The sequence below is a fragment of the Mytilus californianus genome, unplaced genomic scaffold, assembly GCF_021869535.1.
Source record: "Mytilus californianus isolate M0D057914Y unplaced genomic scaffold, xbMytCali1.0.p SCAF_13, whole genome shotgun sequence".
NCBI classification, from domain to species: Eukaryota; Metazoa; Mollusca; class Bivalvia; order Mytilida; family Mytilidae; genus Mytilus; species Mytilus californianus.
In genome coordinates, this window is record NW_026262615.1 from 14,968,518 (window position 1) to 14,989,269 (window position 20,752).

The 20,752-nt window shown below is 32.5% G+C and overlaps 1 pseudogene; it reads left to right on the forward strand.

Annotated features, from left to right (window-relative positions):
• The first annotated feature begins 253 nt into the window (after positions 1-253).
• Positions 254-10,151, forward strand: LOC127723242 (uncharacterized; annotated as a pseudogene).
• Positions 10,152-20,752: the final 10,601 nt, after the last annotated feature.

Sequence of the window (20,752 nt, forward strand, 5' to 3'; positions counted from 1 at the left end):
CATGTCAAGATTATACTGTATTCGTGAAATGACTACACATTTGTACTATTAGCATTGCTGTTTTACATTTACTTGGTCCTGTAAGGCCTTTTAGTCGGAAATTGGTCAGGCGTTAAATGATTTGGCATCAACCATAACTGATAACGGTATAATTAGAGTAAAAGAGGATAAAAATCCAAATTAGGTCCGAATCGTCAAAACAATCATATTTCTAACATTACATTAATAACATATTTGCAGATAGATCAATGAAATGGATCAACAACTAGAATATCCTGACATATACTGGGAAAAATATACGACATCAAAAGCAATTAAAGATATTGAATAAAAAATAAAAAAAACAGAGAAAAGGATGAAGAGATAGAAGATGAAATGGAATTTGAGGTACTGCGTAATATACATATTAGAGTTCCTTCCGAGACCAATGAAGAACAGTATAGGCGAAGAAATGTAACGTCTTGTGGTGCTGTTATCAATTCATAGTGTATCAATAATAAGCTATAGATCTAGTTTTCCTAAATTCAAAATTATTCATTAACTTGCTGTAAACAAAAAAAATGGTTATACCATTGTTTAAATCCAATTGATGTGATTACTGTTGTAACCTTTCTTATAAGTTTGTATGTCCAAATGTATCTTTTGCCTCTCTTTCACGACACGGAGTATTTCAAAAAACCTGGTTCATTTAGTTTTTATATCTAAAGAAGGAAAGTTTTTCAGGCTGAATTTTGGTCCATAAGTAGTTTCCTTATTTTTATAAACCATCTCTCTGCATTTATATATGACAAATAACTCGAATTTTTATTGTGCTCTATTTAATACGCCAGTAGAGAAAATCATCGACAAGGAATAGAAACTTAAAAGATAAATGTATATAATTCATAATGTGTTCCAGATCGTAAACCAGCAAAGTACAATGATCTTTACATTCAAAAGAAATATCAAAATCAACTTGAGGATCAGCAGAAAAAAATGATCAGTCGACTATCCCGTATCCGCAAAGTATACAGATGAATCAATGAACTTACAAGTAAAAAACAAAATGCACCACAAAAGACAGATATTTTTTTTCTTTTTTTCTATTTTTCATTATTTATTATTTATCCCATAATTCAAAAAAAAAAAAACATCCATTACATATCCTATTTGAAATAAGGTTCAGGCTTATCCATTATCTTATTTTTTTATCACTCTGAACGAAAGCAATATATTGTCCTGAACACCACGATGTGTGCTACTAGTTGAGAAGGAATTTGGAACACCCAGGGATTCACCCAAGGCTATTGGTCGGCAATCCAGTGATAATCACAGATCTTGTTTATTATCTGTTTAATTCATTCACTTAGAGTTTGACATAATCAAATGAAATCTATCTATTAAGAGGGGATGAACAGGAGGTCGGGTGGTAACCCGGGAGTAAGGAGTGCGCGAACCGGGAGTAAGGGGGACGGGAACCGGGAGTAAGGGGGCGGGAACCAGGAGCGAGCGGGGCGAGGAAACAGGTAAACAGATTCAGTGCTGTATTAAACAAAATTCTTACACGATAAAAGGTGATGTTATTCTTTCTGACCATCTTTTGGGGTTTGGAGATTATTTGCAGGAGATTGCATTCGAAAAGGATAGTGTCCGCCGGACTTTCCGTATTGTCCGTACCGTATTGTATCTGTATCCAACGGGAAGGTCTAAAACCAAGACAAGTTATTTTCGATACGTTTTAATATGTAACTTTCGTTTTACTCAACATATTGTTAAAATTTAAAATGTATGATAAAGAAAAGGATAATTACTTACATTATTTGTAAAGATTTTAAAAATAAAAAAATAATAAGTAAAAACAAATATGACAGTTAAATTTTAAGAAAAATAAGTCGGAAAATGCCGAGAAAAGTTTACTTACAATTGAAATAATTTCTTCAAAACAACTGTCTGGCATAACATTTTTGTACTATTATAAAGTTTAGGGAATAATCGTTTCAAAAATTTATAATTTGATATTTCTTTCGTCTTTTAAAGGTAAAAAAAATCTGCCAGGACAGTCGCCTATTACATTAGAAATCTTGTTGAAATTCGCTCAAAATCAAAATATAAAGTTGAATATCTTCTTCAAAATGAATGTCTGGTAAGCAAATTTTTATTCATTGGAAAGATTAAAATGTAAGCTTTATGAAAATATAAAATTTTATGGACTTTTATTTCGTTAACACAAAAGAAAATCTGCTTGGACAGTAGCCTATTACGTTAAATTTCTGTATAAATAGCGGAAATAAACAACGCAATTTTTAACTATGAATGAAATAGTTTCTTTAATACGATTGTCTGGTATATACTAATTTGATATTATTATAAAATTACAGACACAACCATAAAAAAATCAAGAAATTGAATACTTTTCACTTTTAAAGTAAAAACAAATCTGCCAGGACAGTAGCTTATTATGCCTTAACTTGTGAAGAAATTTGTTTCAAATCGAAATACAAAGTTCAATATCTTCTTAAAAATAATTGTCTGGAATGAAATTGTTATTTCTTTTTAAAGTTTTCAGTTCTACATTCGGAAATATGATAATCAATCTATGAATTTATATATAAATCTGTCAGTACAGTAGATTATTATGTTTAAATTTTAAAGTTATCTTTACTTTTTATTGGTGTTAATTGTAAAGTTTGAACAATAAATTATAAGAAAATATAAAAATTTTCATTTGATAATAAGTTGATACCTCAAAAAAAACCCTGAACAGTCGGCCTACAGCTAAATATTTGGTTGGCACGTTCCAAACTCCACGGCAATTCTTTTCATCTGTGTATTTGTGTATTTTGTTATGTCATCCGTAAAGCGAGCGTTTAGAAAATTTTTATTTTCTAAATTAAATCTCTAATATCTCGAAAACGTAAAAAATAATCAAAATAAAATTGTCTAAACTCTATCAACAAATTATCAGTTTTTTAAGTTTTTAAAACCAGAAAGTTGTGCTCACAGAAATAAAAAGGAGTTTCAAAAGCAAACAAGTTCGTAGTTTTAAACTTCCAATATTTTTATGTCAAGTCACCACTTTCACCCTAATATCTTTTTTGTTTTTCAATTTTTTTTTTCAAAATATATCAGGAAAAAAGTTAAGAAAAATAATTCACTTATTGGTTAAGAAATATGTTAAATGAATAAAAAGAAGTTTCAAAGGTAAGGAGGGGATCGTACCTTGTTTATCGTGAAAAAAACAAGCCGTATAAAGGACTTTCCAATATCTTGAATAATATGTTTCTGCTGACCATGACATGCAAACTTCAGTATAGATAAGATGTTCTGGTTCAATTAGTTTTTCCATAGTTATGGACATTGAACTTAGAAAGTATGACCCTACCAAGTATGCCCCTTGTGATCGCAACTCCTCTGACATGGCTTTCTGGATACACATAAAATCCAGTAGGTTGTTAGAACTTCGTGATGTGCCTGGAGGTAGAATATTCTGGTCCATTGAGTTTCCCTCGAGTTATACCCATTGGGACAATAATTTTGAGCTTATCCAGTATGCGCCTGGATCTATCTTGACATCGCAATACCATTGACAAGGTATTATGGATACACATAAAAATTAGTAGATTTTTTCGATAGAATGACTCGGTTTATCGAGTTTTCCCAAAGTAATAACCCTTAAACCTAGATATTTTTTTATATCCCTGTGAATCTTGTCATTGTCACTCCTCCGGTATGGTATGCTAGATAGTCGTGTGCATGTGACGATGTTCATGTCCATTGAGGATCATTGAGATCGACCCCTTCACCAGCAAGGACTGGTTTGGAGAAACGGATGTATGTTTTAGATTTTCTTGTGTGAAGGGGAAAAAAAAGGCATATCTGAACGAAATGATAAATTAAAGGAGGGAAGCGGGAGTCTAGAAGAGGACAGCGGGAGTCGAGGGGGGAAGCAGGAGTCAAGGGAGAGGGAGGCGGGAGTCAGGGGAGGGAAGCGGGAATTGAATACCCCCAGTCCACCCCCTCTATTAAAGAAGACTTTATCTTTAGTTCTTCATATGCTGTGTAATGTGTTCCTTAGTTACGAAATGTCAACTGTGAATTTGACGGTAGCTTACGAGAAAAAAAAATTGAATTAAATATGGGAATTGTTGGGGTGGAGAATTAAAAGAATTAAATACATTTTTTCTAGCGATTATTCAAGAAATAATCCATGCAAACTATAGATATATTGGTAAATTGTTAGCTTTATCTAACAGAGGGGAAAATAGAAACAGCCACACACACGGCATACCCACACTCGCTTCAGTTTTTTTTTAAATTACAGTAGTTGTCCTATTAGAATCGAAATAATTCATGGAAGCCATAGATTTGTTGGAAATTTACACATGGCCTTGGCTGTGATATTCGTAAATATTATCCCTCGATAATGCTCAGGATAAAATTCGAATATCACGTCCCAGGCCATGTGTAAATTTCCAACAAATCTATTGCTTCCATGAATAATTTCTTAATTGAAGCCATAGTGATGCATATTCCTTCATGTGCACATGAAAGAAGCTTAATAAATTAGTTTTCTGTATCTAGATTTTTGTAATTATTTCATATTATAAAAGCCGATTCTAACATAACTTGTCTTTGTTCTTTGAATGCTGGACAATCTGTCATTTTGTCAATTGTCTTTAATGTAAATATATACATGTATACTCCTACGTCCGGGTTTTTATTTGAACTTTACATTCGTATTAGAATGACTTTATTTTATTTATATTTTGAAAAGAAAAGCATCTTCGGATATGTTTCAAGTTTTATAACTTCAAATAATGTGTTGCTAAAGTAACTTTTTTACATATACTAAAATACCTTTTATATTTAGATTAAGGTTCGGTTTCACGTCTCACCATAAAAGATGTCTATTTATTTATTTTTTGCATCAAATTCACAACGAAAAACCTAGTCAAAGTTGAAAAAAATCCTATTAGAACCGGACGCTTTTAAAACCGTTATACTTCTATCACTGATGTCATTGGAGTAGTTCTATTCCCATAATATTACTATAAAATACAATTCACAGTTTATAATAATGAAGATATCTTCTACAAAGGACATATATTAATATTAAATCAATTGGAAAGCTTTTTGGTAACAAAAGACTCCTTATTACAATGCAGTGATTAATGGGATTTATGAATGAAAAGAACTTGTGTGATATACGTCGATGAGACATTAACCAATTGGCCAAAAATCAAAAGTCTTCTGCAAAGAAATAGATAGTCTTCAAGAGTACAATATGTCAATCTCTAAATCATTAAAGGTAGCAAATAGGGTGCAGAATTATGGTCACCTGGACACTGTAAGTCCATAATAATGCAGAGTCAATTTAATAGTGATGTATGTATCAAGGTGCAACTATATACTGTTGAAATCGCAGTCCTAAAAACCAAATCCTTGTGATAAACATTTGTAAGAACTCTGCACGTAACAGTATCATCGTAAAAACCATGTAAAGGGGTCCGTAGTTAGCATGTTGACAAGCAAAATTTTTCTATTGTCAGGAATATTATTTTTTAATTCCTGTCCTTTATCCTTATCAATTAATTTGCAGAACCTATTAATTTGGTGTATTGTTTGATTTATTTTCGTCTAGAATGTGATGTGCACACAACATTTCTAATTGAACATATATCATACATTATTTAATTAATTAAACTCTTAATCTTACTCTGAGTCATAAAATGGTGAATAAAAAACAAGAAATATCAGTCTAGTCCTACACCCTATTCGCGATGTGACAAAAAAATTAAAAAACAATATTAAAATCTCGACAATGTTTGGACAGTCCTTTGTGGCATGAGATAGGGTGAAACTTTCTTAGGCACTCAATTCAAAATTTACTGTTTGTAAAAACACCAGAAAAACATTTTTTATTTATACATTTTTTAGGCAAAGGTGACGTTTCTGTTAGTGAAATATAAATTTAGAACAAGATTTCAGTCAGCATTTCTATGTCTTATTTATTAATTAATAAGTATCAGTTAATGACAGCGTATTACATTTCCTAGCAGTAATATAATACTATCATAGATTAGGGACATAATAAACATCATAACATACTTTATGTGTTTGTCCATGACATGACACTATAGTCTGTTGATAGATATGGTAAATAAATATCATATTTTGATTGTTTTGCATTTAATGATATTGACTTAAATACGATTGATAGTGGTCTCTTGATTTTTCACATTTCGTTTACAGAGAATTGTTTAACGATCCTGATACAAAAATACAAACTGCTGTCTTCCCTTCTTTTAATAAGATTTTACATGAAACAATATATAAGTCAGGATAACTGTTTAGCAATAATTTCAACAATTTATAATCAATACGTTTTTTGTTTGAAATTGTTCACTTTTGTGGGGGCCTTTTTTAGCTGACTTTACGGTATGTACTTTTCTTATTGTCGATGACCGTACGGTGAGCTATAATTGATTATATCCACTTCATTTGAACTCTGGTTGATAGTTTTCTCATTGGCAATAATAGCAAATCTCCTTATCTTTACAATAACTTATTTTTTCAGTGAATTCAAGACGATCTTAATTGTCAAACAATAAGAAATGCTTCAAAATGAACGAAAGGACCTCGACAACAAAACTTCTAAAGGTTTACTAGATAGATTACTTGGCGAATTATTGCAAGGCCACGATGTATCTAATCAATTACGAAAGTTTAACTTTGATACTGGTGAGTTCGAATAATTATTGGCAACCAATGTTTAAATTTTACTGACAGGTTATTTAGAGTACTAAAGTCATATTGTCTGGATGTTTTCATTACTGGTTCGGAACTTTTATAAAAAAACATGATCATATAAAAAATCATTCTGGACCTTTAAAGGTAGCATGGGTGTATAAAAGACTATTTTTCTTACACTTCTGTTACAGACTTCTAGGTCAATGTACTTTCAAATTTCACTATAAAAACTGGGGTTCACAAACCTTGTTTTTTTGTTAAAATACATTGTAAAAAACGAAATCACAGTTATCTTATATGGGTTGTATTAAATTTTAAACCTGGTACCTTTTGTTAGCTATTATTCGTATGTTTCTCTGTCCTATATGTTCTCCCATTTATTTGTATTGTAGTTCTGTCATGTAATGTTGTCATTTTAATGTTATATTTAACATTGACATAAAAGCGGGAGGTTTGGCTAGCCACAAAACCAGGTTCAACCCACCATTTTTTTCGTAAAATGTCCTGTACCAAGTCAGGAAAATGGCCGTTGTTATATTATAGTTCGTTTCTGTGTGTGTTACATTTTAATGTTGTGTTTCTGTTGTGTCGTAGTTCTCCTCTTATATTTGATGTGTTTCCCTCAGTTTTAGTTTGTAACCCGGATTTGTTTTTTTCTTAATCGATTTATGAATTTCGAACAGCGGCATACTACTGTTGCCTTTATTTATAAAGCAGAAACTTAATTGTTCCTTATTAAGGAAACATAAATGATTGAATTGGTTATAATTCAATGAAAGATTTGCACTTGATAAATACTTCCGAAATATTAAATAAAAATACTGGGTCATGGACCCCTAGTTTTTCAAAAATAAAAAATAAAACAACTCAAATTGTCCTGTCAAATTCAACACAATTATTTGCCCTTGTTTTTAAAATGATTTTTTTCTGAAATTCTAAAAACACTTAACAATGCTTAAGGACAATTAATTTCTTGATAGTTTTAATCTTTAAATTTCAAGTTTTAGATGTTTCTATTGTACAATGAATGATACTTGGTAAAATATTTTTAAAACAAATAAGTAATTTACAACATGACCAGAAGGGATACTGTGAAAAAGACACCCGATCTACCCTAAGCTGATTTTTGTTCATTACTGTAATTAAGTGAAGGACACTAACACATATTCCTTGAAAGACCCCTAAACATTTATCATATGTTCATGCTTCCAACCCGTTTTGATGTAATGCCATCTTTCTGTGAGTATATTATACCATAACCTTGTAGTATTATGAAACCAGAACAGTCAATTCAACTAATGACAATTTTGAAAAAGGGTTGTGAAAACCTCTATCTATGCACTATCCTGATCACAAGAAGAACACATAATACATTTGCCTTTGTCACTTTTTAATTTGTCGAAACCTATGTGCAGAATGAATATATATGAAAGCATACTGACAGTATAGATGAGTATCATATAATAGTACTCAATTGTCATTATCTTGTCCTATCCATTAATCGATAGAAGTTTAAAACTTGCGAAATTGTTTTCGAATGGAAATATCAAATTCTATTGATCAGATTATATACTAGAAAAGGCAAAAGATGACAAGGAAACATAAGTCGAAAGAAGCTGACAACGCGATGGTAAAAAAAAAACAAAAGAGCGATGAAAAGAAAAACAAGTTCATAACAAATCTAACCTCATAGAAATCTAAAGAATAAGAAAGACGAGCCCACAAACGTATTCAATGAAAACTCCCAATGAAAACTGACAAAAGAAATGAACAGTGAACTGTACTGTAGAAATGACAGTTTGCTAAAAGATTCTTTGTTATAAAGCATTGACTTTTAACATAATGCTTTCTCTTTCCTTAGGTGATTAAATATGTATAAATAATTAATCAATTGATATCCCAAATGCATTTTAGGCTTATGAAAAGATTACAGACTTCAGGAATGCCAGGAATCTCAGTTCAGTTCAAGCAGACTTTTCCGGATGTAGACTACGCATTTTGTTGGATACAACATACTTAGGGGTTACCCTCTTGCAGATGGTCATGACCCAGGCTTTACTTTTTGATAACAGAAACGGGGTGCAGAGTGGTGATTGTAGATTCAGTGTACCTCATGGTTAGATTGTAATACCGGACGTTTCATGCATAACCTCATTCTCCTCCACAGTAGTTCAAAAAAGTATGAATTTTCTAGATCTCTGTCAACTTCAGCTAGTGCATCAGCGGGTGGTGGTATAGGACCATTTACAACTAGTTTTTCAGCCAGTGCCGGATTCAAGAATTCTACATCTATAATGGAGAATCAGTTTTCATATTTTCAACAGCTAAATGCATTTACTATTTCAGCAAACTTATTCAAGAAACCCCTCCTCCATTTTCAGATGCCTTTTTAAGCTGGGTTTATAAGCGTAATAACTCAGACGTTCAACAGGATTATTTTGATTTCTTTGATACCTATGGAACACACTTTCCTTCATATATATTGTTTGGAGCTAGGTTCACGTATAAGCATCGGATGATTTTCAAACGAAACGTTCTATCGGGGTAAATGTTGCGTATGAAGCTAGTATTACCGCTAAAATTCTAACTGCAGGATACAGTTTAGATTATTCTGAACAACAAACAGTATCTTCTTTTTCAAAATCAGTCGAAACTGAAACAATAAAGGTAGGCGCACCTCCATCTATAAGCGGTGATCCTATGACATGGGCCTCAACTGTAAAAGAAAGTCCTGTTCCTATGGAGTACAAACTACAGAATATTGAAAATTTGTTTGCGGAAAAGTTTATGAGAAATATCAGCATTGATTACGAAACTATTTCTAAAAATATTAAAAGTTTTCAATACAAGTACTGCAATTATTTGGATTCACAAGGTGAGCTCGATTCTTGTGAAGGTTTGACACTAGGTGTCCTTTTAGAAAAATGTCGACTCTATTTGGGTCATTTTAAAACACGGGCAGTTTCATCGTTTGGTGAATGTGTAGATATTTGTTTTCAAAATATTATCTGTGAAGCAATTACAATATGTAAATCTTGCCGCTACTTAGAGTGCCAATGTTTAGATATACAAAGAACAAATTTGTTTATGGAAAAGAATGGAAGGATGGCAAAGTGCCATTTTTCCAACTAAGATAGCGACAATACTAGAACTGACAACAACGACCATCATAGGATCACCGCGATCATCTGACAAAACACAGTCAATAAATTTGCAAACAGAATGCAGAGAAATTTGTATTGAAGATGCCTATTGTGTTGCTTACACATTTTGTGACTGCCCTGACAAAATAGAACAGTGTCAGTTATATGCGGAAGTTGGAATCAAAGGTTTGAAATTTTAAAGTGGAACCAAAATACACTTTATATCTCCACGTGAAGCGATTGCAAATGAATTGCCAACCTCAACACCTAACTCAGTAAATCAGACAACTGACCAAATGTAGATAATCCCCATACAATTAACCAGTATCATTACTTTCTAATGAATTGTTTTATAATCTTAGCTGTTTGCATTCTTAAATAAGTTAAAATAGATAGTATACACCTGTATAGAACTTTCAGATAAACTTATCATTTATATCAGGATAAAAATTTTGTAGACGAAAATTCTGTTTAAGATGCGACTGAACCCGTCATACTTTCGGTTCAAACTATTGAAGTCTATTACATGTAGATACGGTGTGAATATTATCGAATTATGTATTGCACACTTTAAAAAAAGGAAAACAACAGTAATTATAATTATAGATCGGAAACAATTGTCAATAACACTGAAAAAAATAATAGCCTTTTTCATATTTTCATTATCATCATTGCTTCATTGGGAGGTGAAAGAGTTACCATTTCTATTGTTTTATAATATATGCTATTATGATAATCTACAAAAGCCAACTTAAACAGTATAATGTTTACAAAGATCAAAACAATCACTTATTTCATATATGCCGTAAACATGGTGAAGGTTTGATATGGGCGACATATTTTCCATTATCTCTGAAATGATAAAATGAGAAGAAATGGTACTTATTTCCAATGCACAAGACATTGAGAAAACACCCGATCTTGCATAGAACTCAGTTGTTCCATGCTAGCTACTGATAATTTCCGTTTATTCACAAACCCCATCATACAAAGCTACAACAATCATATGACAGTGCAATATACGATATGAATAGCCGGAAACTATTAAATGAATTCAACTAACTTCACTGAATATACATGACTGTTAAATTTCCGATTATTGCAAAGACTATAGAAATCGTATTTGGTAAAAGTATGGTCGATGTATCTATTTAATTTCTTACGAATGTCTGAACCGTTTTTAATGTTTTTTAAATACATTTAAAATTTATTATTCATAGCTTATATCATATCATTATGTAGTCTTTATAACTTAATACTAAACAACTAGATTGTTTAACTTTGTACTATTTGCAGGTGTTTCCATGTGTACCTTCCTTGGCATTTGTATCGCAGTTTCTTTATTATATTCACTTTCATTGTGAAAATAACGAGACGGGATATGATTGCCAATCAGACAACTATTTGTCAAAGACCAACGACGAGGATCTAAGTAATTTTTGAACAAGTTCTTTAAAGAAAGTCAATATTTCAGTGTATGTCGAATTTTGACTTGTTTATTTTACCTGAAAAAAAAGTTAAAACTCTAAAGAGTAAAATTTATTATTTTCATATTGATCGGTTTGTATGTGCTCCAATGTATAACGATTGTGGAATTTGCAGTGGTTCGCTAACCAGCTGTTAACGTGTTTTCTTGCCGAGGTTTATCGAACGTGACATTACTAAAATCTCAACACAGAATCAAAGAACACGTGAAAAATAAATGAGAGACATGCAATAACACGATATTTAATTTATATATATATATATCTAGCATGCGTTTCTTTTTTTTTATTAAACTTTTTTATAACTATTGTTCTATAATATGGTGTTTTGTTTTTCTTCCCAGGGTGTTCAAGATCTCCTGTTAGCGTGTCCCCCTCGAGTACGGATGTGGGTCATGGCTCGAACTCTGATCGGGTCAGAGCAAAGACTTTGAAATTGCTTCTTCTCCGCTTAGTACGCAGCATTTAGGAGTAAAAAAAACCTATTCTGCTAGGAATCAGAATAATGTTTCCGGGTACGGTGACATGTCTTCCTGCGGACTGTTATCTTGTGAACTAGCACATAAAACATTCGGCTCAGCGTGCTGGTCTAGTACAAGCGGGCTTAATATTCACATAACTTCTTGTCCAGAATAGGCATTTAATTTGATACAGGACGTTAAAAACCCATCTATTGTCATCATCATTATGATCATCTCTGCATTAGTAAACTTTAGCAGAGTTTCTAGGGCCGTGCAACGTTTGATGAGGAAATATTATAAATAGTTCTGTGTTAATTGGTAACTAAAGACCAATGATAAAAAAGATTTATATGTGATTGATTATGGATTGTTTAATGTCAGCGTTTCAGTGTTAGAGGATTATCTTACAAAAAGGGGTAGATCAGTTGATGTCAAAAAGGTAAAATGCAACAAAAGTAAAGATCATCTTAAACGAAGGGGTTTATTGATTTGAAACGATTAGTTTTCAAGTGACAGCTAAGTCTTACAAGAAGTGACAAACTAAATATGATATATATCTTTATATGGCTGTTACAAACATGGACATTGCTTTAGAGTTCCTGTATTCCATTTTTGGCTTAAAATCATTAAAAGAGAGGCGAAAGGTACCAAAGAGACATTCAAACTCCAAAGTCGAAAATAAACTGATAAACTTTAGATAAAATAAATTGATACCAAGTTGGTCATACTTAAATACATTTACCAAATGTATAAAAGAAACCTTAATCATAATTCCGAGTTCGCAACTCATTTTCAACTACGAAATTTAATTCCTTTAATCGATCAGTATGGTTCTGACTTTTTATCTTATGGGTGGTCGAAAAAAGATGCAAAATTACACATACCATATACATTTAGTATTTTTATGTAGAACGTTTTAAAAATATTTTAGTGCAGATTCCTGTCAAAGATTTAGTTGTAAACAAGCAAGTCAAATTTGCCAGTTTCCCCATACATCATGCATCTAAATGAATGTGTCAGTCATCATCAGAGGTTGTCAATTTCTAACACAATTATTAACAGAATTAATATATCATTTTGTTTGTCAGAGACTTAATCGACTTAATCGACTTAGAATCAATGTTAAAAGGATATTTGTCATTTAAAAAGTAAAATAACAAAAATACCGAACTCCAAGGAAAATTCAAAATGGAAAGTCCAATATTAAATGGTAAAATCAAAAGCTCAAACTCATCAAACGAATGAAAAACAACTGTCCTATTCCTGACTTGGTACAGGCATTTCCTTATGTAGAAAATTGTGGATTAAACCTGGTTTTTAGTTTGTACATCTGAACATGCTGCAATTTGGTCATGTTAAAGTGGCAGTTTTACATTTCTTCAAAAAGGTCATTAATTCATCCTTAATAATCTCAATCACATTTTTCCCGCCAATTTTTCTTCTTTTTTTTTTTAGTTTTGTTTCAATTAATCTTTTCAAATGATTTATAATTCAAGTACACTGCAATCACGTAAATTAATTTAAAAATCCTACGAAGTCCCTAGTCTTTCTTATAACCGGCGGGGGACCAAAACAAACGACCAAACGCACTCAAGGCGAGCACGCATTTATAAGTCTGTATAGGGAGCATATACAATCATGTTTTGTTAATAAAATCAGTTTCTTTTTTATGCAAGTAAAATTTGAATGTCCTTTGGTATCTTGCTGCTTTTTTAGGGTGGGGAAATGGCAAATCGGCAATGACAAGACACGAAAACACATCTTTGGATTTACAAAAAAGAAAAATTCGTAACACATATATTGTTTTCTAATAATTTCGTTGCAGCGTTATCTCAATGATAAAAAAGAAAATTTCAACAAAAACTTTTTAATCAAAGATAAGAGTGGTGTTTGAACTACAAGTCAATCACCTTGCACAGAATCGACAAACTTTACAACAAAAACATCGAATTAGCTTTTTTAGTTCATTCCTAAATTTCTTGTCCATAACACTATAAACAATCGGATTTATAAAATATGTTATCAAATACAGTCTGTATAATGACGTCAGCGGTAGTAAACGACCTCGAGAAATATTATTTAAGAAATTTATATCGTCATTGTCTAAGAACATGATAATTAGTCTTGGTGTATAAGTCAAAATCACTATAACAGTTATAAAAGAGAACATCAGATTAATATTACGGTATTTCTGACACTTGACATCAGTCATTCGTTTGTCCGTTGAACCATTGAATTCCCTGACATCAGTTGCAGATTGCGACAAACTTAGAAAAGATGTCGAAAGGGTTTGATTATGCTCGGATTTGGATGAAGGCGTCTTAGCCATTTCGTTTATTATTTCACGTGGAAAAATGGTATCTCCATCTAAATTAGTATTTTCATAAATAGCTGTCTTGGTGTGAGTTGTAGACTTTTTCACTTTAGTTGACAGTTTATGTATCTGTATTCCACACTTAACGTAGAAGAAGATGAAAAATAGAAGAAGTATTGTGCGGATTGAATTGTCAATATAACTGAAAATAAAATAATCTTTTTCATAGTGCACGTACAAATGACATTGATGAACTATCTTTAAAGTTTCATTCCGTTCTGAACTGTTTTCGTTTTCTGTGTTATTATAAATATGTTTTTCTGATAATCCAGAAATGACGGCGGGAAATATAGACTCAAACAGGATAAATGTTAAAATGATCAAAACAGTTACTGTTTTCTTGCATGACGTGAATGTTTTATATGGGCGACATATTTTCAAATATCTTTGAAATGCTATCACAAGAAGAAACGATATTGATGTCCACTGCACTAGACATACACAAAACCATGCGATCTTACATAGAGATACGCTGTCCCATGTCAGCCAGTGGTAATTTCCATAGACTGAAAAAACAGAACATACAATGCTAGAACACAAATCTGACAGTGCAAGATATGGTATAAATATGCGAAAGTTATAAGATGATTTTAGCTTCATCCACTGAATATACATCACTATGATATTTCCAAACACCGAAAAAAATAGTCCAACGACGATTGAAACAGTATTTGGAATAAGGATTATCGATATATCTGTATCAGAACTTAAAATGGCCTTCATGGTAGAAATCTTCTAAGAAGAACTTCAGTATTTTAACTCTGGTAGAAATTTGTCTGAACTACATGAAACACTATGTTCTATCGTATTGAAATATGTTGAAATTATGCTTTAGATATATTAAGACCTTTATACTCAACAACTAGACCTTTAAACTTTGTACTGTATTCATATGATTCAGTTATTTAAATAGTTTCATTCCTGTCACTGTGATTGAAATAGCCTTTTTTAAATTGTTACATGGGAAAGGATACAAAGTATGAATATATATACCCCTGTTTTAATGGGGTTCGTATTGCTCTTTCGTTTGTTTTCAGTGCTGATTGTGCAGTTTTATTTCCAATGTCTGTTGTTTCTTTTTGATAACAGTATTGTTTTTGAAAACTGTGTTTCTATTTCAAAGTTTCAAACTGTAGAAATGTAAAGGATAAAATATCTACTTGACCGATGGTTATAAATTTGATGATGTCTTATGGGAAAATAATTCGAGTCATTCACAAATTCGTGTTTTACCTAATAACTGGGTATGTCCATCAAATTGTTTAAAAACTAGCAGAACAGGAACTGATGACTCCTCCGGAGCACATGGAGTCACTCCGATTCGTCGTTGGGTTCATGTTGCTCAGTCTGTAGTTATGTGTCTGTCTCATCTACGTATGTCCCAAATCTCCTTTTATTCATGATACGTAGTGAGACAATGTGCTTACATACGGTCAGTCTCTCTAACTAATGCATATATCACCCATCACACGAATAAAAAGTCGCATACAAATTAATGTGTCAACCCCAGGAACATGACAAAACGGTTCAAATCTGAGATAGGAATTTTAAATGTGGGCGAATGGGTCTATTTCACATTGTCACTATTGATATTGAATACGACGACTTGAACATGTATTTGTAGTGCCTGCATTACGTTGGAACCTTGTCATGTGTTACCTTAAGTTTTACTTTATTTTTCTTGTTTGTAGGAATTTCGCAAATCTTTCATTGTCTCTCTAAAATTTATCTGCCAATTTAACAACCGTAGTCCCAAACAAAATTGGCAGATAAACTTTAGAGAGACAATGATAGATTTGCCAACTACAACTACACCAAAAAATGAGTCTATAAAATAAGGTACTGTCTCCCTGATCTTGTAAATATAACTTAGTCGGCTTTGATCATAATAATTCATCTTGTACATTTTGGAGATTTATTGATGGTTACTTTTGTTGACAACTCTGTCACTTTTCAAAAAGATTAAGGTTAAAACTCTTATGAGACTTCATTCTCTAAACAACTTATGTTTGGAAACCACTGTTACAAACCCTCTTTTAAACCAATACATAAAATTGAGTTCATTCGAAAATACCTCCCTATTTCAACGATCAGTCTGTACCTATCATTTCTTATACCTATACCAATCCAATTGCAACTAAAATTTTCAATTACAATCACATAAGGCAGGATCTCAATATTGACGACTTCAAGTCTAAACCTCCTGATAGCACCTGTGTTAGTTCCCCATTCATACATAATCCAGCTGGCCACGTTATTATTGGTGACCTAAACATTGCCAATAACATTTCTCTGCGAAATGTGTTATCCAAAGGCCCGAAATATCGTGAGCCTAAATCCATCCATTAGAAACACAACTTCAAAAAACTGATGGATTCAGTCAAGGATTATGCCAGGCAATGGGTTTAACGCGAAAAAAAGAAGACGTAGATACTCTTTCCGAATGGATTAAGGCTGTCAGGTCGTTGATAAAAATCCGAATTAAGAAACAGAATTGGTCTATGAATACCCATGCTCATCAATCTTTAAAGACCCAAATGTTGTAAAATAAAGGCAACAGTAGTATACCGCTGTTCGAAACTCATAAATCGATAGAGATAAAAACAAATCCGGGTTACAAACTAAAACTGAGGGAAACGCATCAAATATAAGAGGAGAACAACGACACAACAAAAACACAACATTAAAATGTAACACACACAGAAACGAACTATAATATAACAATGGCCATTTTCCTGACTTGGTACAGGACATTTTAAGAAAAAAATGGTGGGTTGAACCTGGTTTTGTGGCATGCCAAACCTCCCGCTTTTATGGCAATGTTAAATATAACATTAAAATGACAACATTACATGACATGACTACAATACAAATAAATGGGAGAACATATAGGACAAAGAAACACACGAATAATAGCTAGCCAAAGGTACTAGGTTTAGAATTTAGTACGCCAGACGTGCGTCTCGTCCACACAAGACTAACCAGTGACGTTCAGATGAAAAAAAGTTTGAAAGCCAAAACAAGTACAAAGCTGAAGAGCATCGAGGACCAAAACTTTAAAAAAGTTGCGCCTAACACGGCCAGGGTTTTTTGCCTGGGACAAGAACATCCTTATTATTTAGAATAATTTATACTTGTCCTACCTCCATGACAAATATGTTGTTGTTCCTGCAGATAAAGCTCCAAACAACATCATTTTTGTGTGTAAATCACATTACATAAACTGCTTGATAAATGAATAAGTTATTGGAAATTCACTTGGAAACTCACGACACTTACCAAAGAAGCAATCTTTGATAATCATAGCTCTGTTCTATGTTCTATGTTCCTTTGAAATTTCAACCAAAAAAAAAGAACTGGATCTTCCACCACTTTACTGGATACCTAAACTACATAAGTGTCCTAACAAACAACGGTATATTGCTGTGCTCTAGGAAACCTCTTTCTTAAGTATTAACATCAATTTTATAAGGAATCAAAGCCGGGCTTCAAAATTATTGAGAAACTACCTATTCTAGAGGTGGCGTGAATCAGATGTGGATACTGAAAAAAGTATTCCCTATTCCAAACTAAAAGGCAAATTAAAAGAGTTGGTCCTGCTTTGTATCATAAAAACAAAGAATGGCTAACGTAGATACAAAGTATCTTGTCTTAAGGATGGATAAATCCTACTTTGTAAAGAATCACTCTGATTCAATCAAAAAATGCTCTGAAACTGATATTATCAAGATGCTTGATTTCTTGATTGACAGCATACTTGTTACGTTAGGAGGACGTGTTATTCAACAAACAATCGGCATTCCAATGGGAAGCAACTGTGCGCTCTTCTTGCCGACTTATTCATTTATTCATATGAGACTGACTTCATACAGGAACTTCTCAGGAAGAAAGAAATGTAGTTAGCAGTATCCTTTAACTTTACTTTCCGCTATATAGATAATGTTCTCTCACTAAATAATTCAAAATTTGGTGACTATGTTGAACGCATCTATCCCGTTGAACTTGAGATAAAGGATACAACAGATACAGTTAAGTCTGCCTCATATCTTGACTTACATCTAGACATTGACAATGAGGGTCGGTTGAAAACAAAACTTTACGACAAAAGAGTTGATTACAGCTTCCAAATTGTGAACTTTCCATTTCTATGTAGCAACATTCCAGCAGCGCATGCATACGAAGTATATATCTCCCAGTTGATACGATATTCCATAGCTTGTATTTCCTATCATGATTTCCTTGATAGAGGGTTACTGTTCACAAGGAGGCTATTAAACAAAGAGTTTCAAGTGGTGGAGTTGGAATCATTCATTCCTAAATTTAATGGACGCCATCACGAGTTGCTGACCGTTATAAAATATCCGTTTCACAGATGATAACGGATATATTCCAAATGTCGTAACTACAATCCCGTCCCCTTTTCCCTGAAATGTGACCTACCAATTTAGACTTATCACCGGGTTTGTCCTAACATGAGTAACACGGGTGCCATATGTGGAGCAGGATCTTCTTACGCTTTCGGAGCACCTGCGATCATCCGCCAGTTTTTGGTGGGGTTCGTGTTGCTCAGTCTTTAGTTTTCTATTTGTGCTTTGTGTTCTATTGTTTGTCTGTTGGTCTTTTTTCTTTTTTAGCCATGGCGTTGTCAGTTTATTTTATTTTCGACATATGAGTTTGAATGTCCCTTTGGTATCTTTCGCCTCTCTTTTACAGGAAGCGACAACAATCATTAGTATAGAACGGATACAATTGTGAATGTAACTGAAAATTAAATGGGCTTTTTTCATAAATCACAAACAGACGACATTGATAAATTTCCTCATTGCTTTATTGGATGATGAAAAATTTCCCTTTTTGTCTGTTTTCTTATGAATGCTGTTCTGACAATTGAGAAAATTCACCGATAGAAACAAGTTCAAACAGTATAAGGATAGCAATGATCAAACCAATCACCTTTTTCATGCATGACGTAACAGTCATTTATGGGCGACATATTTTCCAATATCTCTGAAATGCTATAATAAGTAGAAACGATACTAATATCCACTGCATTAGACATACAATAAACCATCATATCTTGTACAAAGTTAAGTTGTTCCATGTTAGCCAGTGAAAATTCTCATAAACGGAAAAAGCTGAACATACAATGCTTGAACACAAATCTGACAGTGCAAGGTACGATATGAAAATCCGGAAGTTATGAGACGAATTTAGCTTAATCCACTAAATATACATGACTGTTATATTTCCAAACACCGAGAACGAAGACTAACGAGAATAAATACCGTATTTGGGATGAGGGATGTCAATATATCTTCTTCGTCGCTAAATATCGCCTTCATTATGGAATCGTATGAGATGTTCTTTAAATTAAAATCAGATCATTTCAATAGGAAAACTAAATGGACTATTTAACAATGAAATAGACTGTGTATATGGAAACATGTGCCGAAAATATACAAACAATGATTTTTGTCGGAAGAGTCTAGCTGTTTAATGACAATATGCTTGACAATGTGCTTGACATCTGTCGATATAAAACACCTTGACCCAAATTTCGATCGTTCCATTAGTGTTTTCTTCCTGTCCTAATTTAAAAATTTAATTCAAATTTAAAATTACCATATTTTATTTGATTGATTCGTATTCATGAGATAATCTTATTTTATTAAAGCTTGGCTCAAGTAAAAATTGAATTTTTGGTAGGCAAAACATGAAACATGATAAAGATACCACTATTATAATGAAAAATAAAATAAACAAGAATCTTTTTTAAGTGATCATTGTTTTAGTGTACAAATTTCATAAATCGTCGACGGAATTTAAACAGTCTGACGTAACAGGTTCGTTTCAAGTGTCAGACATCTTGTTTTGCTCACGGTATACATTTTGTCCTCGGTCATTGCAATTTCTTTCCCCTTTTGGTATTTCTATTCTTCTCTAAAGATCTTATCTCACAACATTTTTACCACATCAATAAGTTTCTTGATCAACGTTCATCGTACATTTTTCACTCGTTCCGTTAGTTCATAAAGTTTGATTTTGTTAATTGTTATGGACTTCCACTTTTTGAATTTACCTTGGAGATCGGCATTTTTGTTATACTTTTTTCAGTTCACAAAAAAATGTTTTCCTGTTCTGTCTATGGCGCTGGTATATGAAAACTTTATATCTTTACATACCAGAGGTAAAGTAATTTTTTGGGCTTGTTTTCAGTTCCTTCTAAGGTTATGTTGTTTCCTATTGCATGAACAAACGTTATGGAAGCTAAAATGCTAAAGTACATATAACCATTGGTAATGAAGATATTAAGGTAACATGATAGACATTTTATGCAGAAATTGCAATAAAATGTGGTGCGTTTAAATAGGGCAGAGGAAACGAAAAATATTCAAAATTAAATAAAAACTTAAAGCAACTTGGCAGAAAACGATAAAGGACGATAAATACAACAGTATACAAAACACTACATTGAAAACTAAAGATTAAGAAACACAAACCGTTACTTTGTGGATAATTGTACCCCTTACACTGAAAAATTATCTTTCACCTATTTATTTA